We start from the raw sequence: 9,973 nt of genomic DNA, 5'->3' as shown, positions 1-9,973 counted from the left end.
TCAGTGCTGCAATATGCTCGGTCAATTGCTGAATGTGCACACACTTTCCACACATATACGAGCCAGACACACCAGAGTCGTTGACCTCCCACATCAAGCATGTAGCGCACTGAACCAGCTGGGCAGTCATGTCTTCACCCTCTTCAACTGTGGTGTAATCACTTCACTCAACCTCCTTGTCAAAGATTCCTGAGCTGAAGCCTCACTCTTCGATCTAAACTTCCTTAGACCCCCTTTTTGTGGCACGTCTGTGGACTCTTAATTAAGGTTAGAGGAGGAGGGAGGGAGGGAGACCCTACTTTGTAGGACCTGTGGTTTAGAACACACCCACTCTAATAGTAATCACTTACCTTCCCGACCGGCTTTGCCAGTCAAACTATTCCCATTTGGAAGCACCACGCATCTTTTCTACTTTCTCTAAAGTCTTCTCTCATACCATCTCCAATATTATCTTGTCTAAGAGACATGAAAGAGACCATAGAAACAAGAAACTGCTGACATTCCAACTCTGCATCCTCGTTCCTTTTCTGCTGTTGATAAGAACTCCCTTTCCTCAGGCGCTGTTTCACATCCTTTTCAAATCTGGCATCAACACATATCCTTCTCAAAAAAATCTCTTGATCACTCTGTCTCTACAAATTATCTTCCATTGCCAAGCTCATTTTTTTCCCCAAAGCCCTTGATAAACTTCTCATTTGCCAAATCTTTGTTCTCTTTTCCCACAATGTAAGGTTTTAATTTGAGGCATATGGTGGCTCGATGATTAGCATTGCTGTCTCACAGCGCCAGCGGCTCTGGTTCAATTCCACCCTCGGGTGACTGTATAGAGTTTGTACTTGTCTGCGTGGGTTTCCTCTGGGTGCTCCAGTTTTCTCCCACAGTCCAAAGACGTGCAGGCTAGGTGAATTGGCCATACTAAATTGCTTGTAGTATACAGAGATGTGCAGGCGAGGTGGGTTAGCTATGGGGGATGCATGGATAAGGGAGGGGAGGTTTTGGGTGGGAGGGTCACTACAGTCTGTTACCACACTATAGGGATTCCATGATATTCCTTCAATTGACAGTCCATTCCTATTATGACACTGTAAAGCCATTCTTAAAATCACAAATGACAACTTATGTGTCTGTATCCAAACTCATCTTTCTCAAATTATTTGCAAGGTTTGACTGAGCTTTTTTGGTTGGCTGCTTATTTTAGTTCACAGATTGCTACACTTAGTTTAATTCAAAATAAATCCAATTTTCCTCCACATTCTCAACCCATCATCTTTTTATCTGACTTGTTTTCTTTCCAGATTGGGAGTGCACATAGTGCTCATTTTACACACTTGCCTGCAGCTCCATCCCAAGATCAGATTCCCCATTTTAAATTGGGGAAAAGCAGGATTTCCTCCCACACAACATTTTCATCCAGTAATGTGGGATTTTGATGCGTGGTCTCCATTTGGAGATTATCAGTTTGTGAAGAAAATGGAAAGCATTTTGAGGAGTCAGGAACATTCTGAAAGGTTGTGTAAGGCATTTACAGAACTTCAAATTTCATTATTCCATTGTAAAGGGGTGCATTTTTAATTCAATCTTTCATAATAGGGACTTGTCCTTGAAAGGTAAATTGATCAATACTTCATCCATTGTTTTTGAATTGTTCACACATACATGTTTTTCCAAATGAGAAAGTAACATAAGGCATTGAAAATTGATACAAAATATTTTATCATCCTATTTCTACTATGAAATAAATGGAACTGCCTGATTAAAAAAATATCCTGGCTTTGGGATATGTAAAAAAAAGGTCTGTGCTTGAAAAATATCCAACCACATATTTCTGTACATTGAATGACAGGCACTTTAGCTTGAAATTGAAATGAACACATTCAGTTCTTTCCTATATGGAATACATTATTTTACTTGGATGGTGTTGACATTATGAATGCTTGGCTAGGTTTCAAGCACTAATGAGTTTCAGTATACAATTTGTTCAATTAATCTGCGAATGAGCAAGAAATTCAAATAGTTGCATAAGTAGATTGTTACCTTGCTGTGGGCTCTAGTTTGTTAACCAAACTAATAGGATTACAAGGATTTTTTTCACACGTCAGAATTTTTCCCCTTAGCATCAATTATATAGAGAATTATATTCCATGAAAATAGATTTAATTCTGTTTTCCCCTAAAGAATGTAAAATACTTGTCATTGATATTGCATGGGATCTGAAGTGCCTAGTGCATCCAGGATGTGTGGTTATGGAGGACACATATAATAACATCCATGTGGCCCAGGTTGGTATGGGTGATCCAGGGGAGGCAAGGAGGATATGAGTGACCTTAAATGTTATAGATTGGCGGATGGAGGTCTCAAAGTGAAGGAAGGATGACAGGGGCCTTTAAACACTGCAGGGAACTAGGTTACTGTGTTGGAGAAATGACGTGAATCTTAACTCCTCAAGCATTCCAGCACAGTTCCCCATCAGTGTTGTGAACCTGAAACCAAAGTGAAAAATTAAAATTGGCTGGTAAGTTGCACATAGATGAGGTGCATTGTTTACAATCCATATAAGTGGACAGTTGAGATTTACCTGAATCCAGAGGAATATTTGGCCTCTGAACTTTGTATAGCACAGTACACTAGCTGGACTGTAACGTGCAACAATCAGTGATGAATGCAATTCGAATGTTATGCAGCTGGTGTTCCATTTTAACACATCAGAAAGAAGTCCTGAATTTAAAATGTGATTTTTTTCCACCTTGTAATACACAAAGTAGTGCACTATTGATTGATAATCAAAAAATAATTCAGGTAAAATAGAGATATTAAGACATCTAACATAATGTAGGATGACACATATTTTCCACTCACATGCAACTATACCTGGCAAATTCATTCATGTAACAAACTCAGGCTGTCAGCACATTTCATATTAATTCAAATTCAGTTGCTTTTCTGGCACTCAAGGGGATCTCTATTTTGAATATAAGATTGAAACTCAATGTCAGCTTATCAGGTAGTGCCTCAAGATTACAGTAAATAATACTACGATTCAAAATGTTAATGATTTCACATCAAATTTCCCTATTAATTTCATTGGAAGAAATAATTTGCTTATTTTAACTTGCTTAACTCCATTAAAATCGAGAAAGATGAACTCAATGTGATCTATTGCAAATAAATTGTCTAGTGATTGTTCCAAACTCATCTCAAAAATGACCTAGCATGTCATTAATGTGCCCCTCTCGTCCAATGCTAGCCCAACATTCCGACTGCTACTAGAAGTACTCATCACTGCTAGGAGATCCTGGGAATCGGGGCATGTATGCCATCTTTAAAGGTCTATAATGTACCTGGTCAAGCACTGGCAGTCCGGATGAGAGCTACACGCTTCATTACATTTAGCCCTGACATGGCAGACAAGGGGAAGTTGGAGGCCAACTTTGTAAGCATGGACTGGATGGAATGGAGCAGAGGAGGAATATCTTTATCCCCAGAGGACTCAACCCCAGACTTTGCCAGCTTGGCCTGAGGATGCCATCCTGTTCATTGCAGTCTGTATCATCCAGATGAACATACAACAATGTTGCAGGAAAATCCTTGACCTTCTCTCTGCTACCTGGGGCAGCACAGTGGCTCAGTGGTTCACACTACTGCCCTACGGCACCAGGGACACAAGTTAGATTCCAGCCTCTGGTGACTGTCTGTGCGGAGTTTCCACATTCCCCCCTTGTCTGCGTGGGCTTCCTTCGGATGCTCTGGTTTCCTCACACGGTCCAAAGATGTGCAGGTTAGGCAGATTGGCCATGCTAAACTATTCAGTGTTCAGGGATGTATTAGTCAGGGTGCATTAGTCAGGGGAAATATAGGAGTAATGTGTCTGGTGGGATACTCTTCAGAGTTGCAGTGTGGACTTGTTGGGCTGAAGGGCCTGTTTCCATACTTTAGGAATTCTAATTCTACTTCACACTCATTCTATCTCTGCAATGTACTCATCCATCCCCATCAAAGCTCATGCTCTACGATTCTCACTGCTGCAAGCGATAATTTCTCTTATCTGCTCTTACCTGCCAAATCCCCTCAGATTAATGAAGGTATCTGCACCTCTCTCACATGGATATCCCATCACCTTTCCTCTTTTACAGACGTTACAGCCTCTTCCTTATTGAACAATCCCTCCCTCTGTCTCATTCCAGCAGAAAATGGTCCAAAATAGGGCATAAAGAGCCAGGGTGAGTGCTGGAGACCCTGACATTTGGCTGCTCATGCACTATGAGGAGAGGATCCTGACCATGTCCATTCTATGTGGCTGACTGAACGTGCCCGCACCACAGACTGATAGGGCACAAATCTTTAAAAGAATGTTTGGGAACCCTCAGGACTTGACTGATGACTATGTCCCTTTGAATTTGAGACATTGCCAATTGGCTGATGGACATGCAGTGTGCTTGCCATATAGGCTGCTGGCACATGCTATGAGTATGAGATTGAGATAGGAAGGCACCATCCAGTGACTATGCACTGTCTCAACTAGTGACTGTTGATGAATATGTCAACCATGTCCTGGCTTTCTGCCTGTGCTGAACAACAAAGAAACACTGTGCCTTTAAACTCCTGTTGGGGGAAAAGTACGATATGGACGGCAGGGATCCTGGGAGTATCCAATTAGATGCAAGGTGTGTGAACAGTAAGAGAATAAATGAGCAGGTCTGTGAGATGGTTGCCTATCCCTGTATGTAAAGTGTCCTTGCAGAAACACTGCAATGAAAGGTGCTAGTGCACTCCAAAGTGCAGCATTAAAATGCAGAAGTGCACTGTAAGTGGATTGGAGATGGGATAATGTGGGAGGCTGTTATATGTGAGATGCCAAGATTTGTGGATGTGGGGTGTGTGCAGCATTGGCAATGCATCATGCCCTGAGATATTGTTGCAGAGTATCAAGAGGAGAGATGGAATGGGCTTTCATGTTGGAATTTTCAACATCCAATTTCTATCTGGTGGTGGCAGGAGGGTGCATATTAATGAGGTGAGATTAAGTAATAACGGGTGATAACCTCTGTTAATAGGCCACTCACCACCGACAATCTCATCTCAACGCATGGAACTCAGTCGAAAATGTTATGTGTTGTTCCCAATATTGAGAAAAGCCTCACTTGCCTTCTCACACAATCTCTTACATTTCTCACCGTAGTCCATGTTGTTCAGGTCCTGAGAAGATTCTACTCCAGGAGTCGATTCATATTGAACATTAGTCTATAATTTTCAAGACAAACAAGTACTGGATACTATAATTCATGAGAAACTGCATAACATTTCTAGCTCAACCTTCACAGGGACACATGGTCCTAATAATAGCACTGACAACCAGCTGTAACCCAGTATGGCATCAAAACAGTTCCTTGTGTTATCTTTGTGCACATAATTCATTTCGAAATTATAATTAAGTAAGTGACCCTGATGGCACAAAAGTCAAAATGAAAACCAAAGGAATTCTTGGAACTACTCAGCAAGTCACTAACCTTGGTGAAGACAGAAACTTAGGGTTAATGTTTCAGGATGATGTCCAGAGTTTCAGAGTAGAGGCTAATGTTGATTTTGCCCAGTAAATTTGTCTGGTAGAATGAGGTCAGATCTAAGCTAAGAGTCTGCAGCTTGGATGTACTGTGGAGCCAAGGGCAGAAAATGTAAATGATGGGATTTTGGCTCAGGTTGTTTTTTTTTTAATCAGGTTATTCTGCTCCAGATAAGTGGTAATATGTTACAATGCTAATAACACAGCTGAAAATGTGTTGCTGGAAAAGCGCAGCAGGTCAGGCAGCATCCAAGGAACAGGAGAATCGACGTTTCGGGCATAAGCCCTTCTTCAGGAATCCTGAAGAAGGGCTTATGCCCGAAACGTCGATTCTCCTGCTCCTTGGATGCTGCCTGACCTGCTGCGCTTTTCCAGCAACACATTTTCAGCTCTGATCTCCAGCATCTGCAGTCCTCACTTTCTCCTCAATGCTAATAACACAGTTAACATTTAGAAAAGGCTGAGCAAAGAGAAATCTAATTAATAAAGTCTTAAAAATGCTGAATGAGCTTTTAAGTTTAATGTAAAGGAATCGTTGTTCAGCTGCACCATACTTGAACCATACTTACTGATATAACAACCACTATATGAGGAGAGAATAATCTAGTTCACTGCAAGATAAGTGTACTACAGTGTGTGAGGGAAAAAAAGACAAACTCAAGGAATCATTTGAGTTTCATGGATAGTCAATTATCTTAAACAAATGGACTAAAACTGTCACAAAGAAACATAAATGGTTTTGTAATGGGATTAGAACAGGCTTCACTGGAATTAATTGAAAAGGGAATGACAAACTTCATGTTGAATACATGACTATCTCCTGTGCCAAATATTATAATCTGATACTATTGATTTACTCAGTCAGTCTATTTTTACCACCACTTTACCTCCACCTCTGATTATTTCCTTCTGTCTCCATTAACTTGTCTTTGCTCTCTCTATATTTCCAATCAAGCTGGGGCTTTGAATTTGTCGAACAACTCCACTCACTGGTTGAGACTGTGACAATGACTGATTTTTGTTTTAATCAAAGAGCTTGGCCCACTTTGCTGTATGGTAGATTCTATGATACCATGGCCAGCAGCAAAATGACAGCTGTGAAAGGAACTACAGATAGACATTAGTGAGTCACTGACATGAGGAGCAACAGGGGAGAGAGAAACAGAAAGGTTGAGCTTGCAGGAGGCAGTACCAACAAAACAACATCTATGACTTCTGGCTGTACCTGCAACTGTTCAGTAGCAGACATGGCTATTGCAAGAGGAGGCAGTATGCAAGCTATTGACTGAAGACATCTATGGGTGAGTCATGAGAGCATTTTGAATGTGAAACCATACTCCTCTCTTGGACCAGTATCAATTCTTCGAGGAGAAAGTGAGGTCTGCAGATGCTGGAGATCAAAGTTGAAACTTTATTGCTGGAACAGCACAGCAGGTCAGGCAGCATCCAGGGAACAGGAGGCTCATTCCTGAAGAAGGGCCTGTGCCCAAAACGTCGAATCTCCTGTTCCCTGGATGCTGCCTGACCTGCTGTGCTGTTCCAGCAATAAAGTTTCAACCAGTATCAATTCTGCCTCAGTGTTGTATACCAATCTGGCACAAATAAATGACACAGTATAATTTCATGGATCAGATCTCTGCCATGCCATTTGAAGTATGTGGAAGGCGTGTTGTTTTCAAAGCCCGATGGCATAGGCCTGGTCTGTATGAATACATTAAATGATCATCCTTAAGCTCCGCAGACGGCCTCCCTCTCCAGGATAGAGATTCTCACAACAGTCTGTGTCCTCAATTCAGTAATTACGGCTCATACTCCTTCATTTTCTCTGCTATTACCCAGTGTGTGCTTAATATACATGCTGGTCTCTTAGTGCAGTATCTTTGTATAGTTGAGTGAATTTTTAAGATAATTGTGTTTCTTGATACAATTGTTTCTGCTACCTAGTATCTACTTATGCTGATTTGTGAGTTGTAAATGATCACCTCATTAAAGTTGATATATCAAAATTTTATTGCTTTTCATTTATAGAAAGTAGTGTCATTAGCAAGACCAGTATTAATTGCCTGTGAGCAGATGGTGAGATACCTTCTTGAACCATTGTATACCATGTGGTGTGGGTACACCTGAAGCATTGCTTGGAGAAGTTCCAAGCTTTTGACCTAGTGATAATGACGGAACCATGATATATTTCTAAGTCATGATGGTGTGCGACTTGAAGGAGGACTTGCTGGTCGTGGTTGCTGCAATAAATCTGCTGACCTTGTCCTTCTAGATGGTAATTGTTATTGATTTGGAAGGTACTGTCCAAAGAAATGTTTTGAGCTGCTACAAAGCATTTTGTAGCTGGTGCACACAGCTGCCACTATGTACTGATGGTTGAAAGACTAACATTTTGAGGTGGTGGACAGGTGTCAACCAGGTGCTTTGTCTTGGATTATGTTTACGTGTTGTTGTTGCTGCATTCATCCAGATAATTGAAGAAAATTTGATCCCACTTCTCACTTGTGCCTTTGAGGACATGCTTTCAGAAGTCAGGAAGTGAGTTACTTGCAGTAAAACTTGTATCATCTGACTTGGTCTTGGAGCTACAATATTTACATACCAATCTAGTTCACTTTCTATTCAATGATAACCGCCCAAGTTGTAGATAGTATGAGAATTTAGCAACTGCTGAGCTTCACTGCAGCAGTGCAGCAAGCCTGAGATGGAGCTGTCAGACAAGGAACTTGGCTAGGGTGTTAAAGTGGTAGGCAACAAGAAGCTCAGCATCATTTTCTACAAAGGAGTCACCCCATCTCCCTGGTGTAGAGGAGACAACATCGTGAGCAGTGAATATAGTAGATTAGATTGAGTAAAGTGCAGGCTTCATCTGGAAGGACTGTTTGGGACCTTAGATAGTGAGAAGGGAGGAAGGAAACAGAAGACCATAAGACCATAAGTAAGGCCATTCAGCCCATCAAGCCCATTCCGCCATTTAATCATGGCTGATGGGCAGTTCAACTCTACTTACCCGCACTCTCCCCGTATCCCTTAAATTCTTGCGAGATCAAGAATTTATCAATCTCTGCCTTGAAGACATTTAACGTCCCGGCCTCCACTGCGGTCCATAGCAATGAATTCCACAGGCCTGCCACTCTCTGGCTAAAGAAATCTCTCCTCATTTCCATTCTAAATTGACCTCTTCTAATTCTAAGGCTGTGCCCACGGGTCCTAATCTCCCTGCCTAACGGAAACAACTTCCCAGTGTCCACCCTTTCTAAGCCATGCATTACCTTGTTAAGTTTCTATTGGATCTCCCCCCAACCTTCTCAACTCTAATGAATACAATCCCAGGATCCTCAGCCATTCATCATATGTTGGGCCTACCATTCCAGTGATCATCTGTGTGAATCTCTGCTGGACACGCTTCAGTGCCAGTACATCCTTCCTGAGGTGTGACGCCCAAAATTAGACACATTATTCCAAATGGGGCCTAGCTAGAGCTTTATAAAGTCTCAGAAGCACATCACTGCTTATATATTCCAACCCTCTTGAGATAAATGACAACATTACATTCGCTTTCTTAATCATGGACCCAATCTGCAAGTTAGCCTTTAGACAATCATGAGCTAGCACTCCCAGATCCCTTTGTATTTTGGTTTTATGAATTTTCTCACCGTTTAGAAAATAGTCCATGCCTGTATTCTTTTTTCCAAAGTGCAAGACCTCGCATTTGCTCCCATTGAATTTTATCAGCCATTTCCTGGACCACTCTCCTAAACTGTCTAAATCTTTCTGCAGCCTCCCCACCTCCTCAGACCTACCTGCCTGTCCACCTAACTTTGTATCATTGGCAAACTTCATCAGAATACTCCCAGTTCCTTCATCCAGATCATTAATATATAAAGTGAACAGCTGCAGCCCCAACACTGAACCCTGCGGGACACCACTTGTCACTGGCTGCTATACCGAAAAAGAACCTTTTATCCCAACTCTCTGCCTTCTGTCAGACAGCCAACCCTCAATCCATGTCAGTGGCTCACCTCAAACACGATGGGCCCTCACCTTACTGAGCAGTCTCCCATGAGGCACCTTATCAAAGGCCTTTTGGAAGTCTAGATAGATAACATCCACTGTCGAGGTTACCTTTAATGAGGTAACAAGTAGGCTTCTCTGGTCTAACCTACTTGTTACCTCATCAAAGAATCCTAACATGTTTGTCAGGTACGACCTCCCTGCAGACAGGTGTTACATGTTATTTGGTGTCAAGGAAAGGTGTCTTGGGGAGGGTGGTGAGGGGAGGTTTTTGGAGTGAAGGAGGATTGGACCAAGGTGTCTGGGAGGGAATGGCCCCTTTGGTATGCTGATAAGGGAGGGGAGGAGATTGTGTGCCTGGTGGTGGCATCCTGCTGGAGGTGATGGAAACAGCTAATGATC

The sequence above is a fragment of the Chiloscyllium plagiosum genome, chromosome 4, assembly GCF_004010195.1.
Source record: "Chiloscyllium plagiosum isolate BGI_BamShark_2017 chromosome 4, ASM401019v2, whole genome shotgun sequence".
Lineage (NCBI taxonomy): Eukaryota > Metazoa > Chordata > Chondrichthyes > Orectolobiformes > Hemiscylliidae > Chiloscyllium > Chiloscyllium plagiosum.
The sequence above is the reverse complement of the archived record's forward strand: the minus strand, read 5'-3'. Positions refer to the sequence as shown.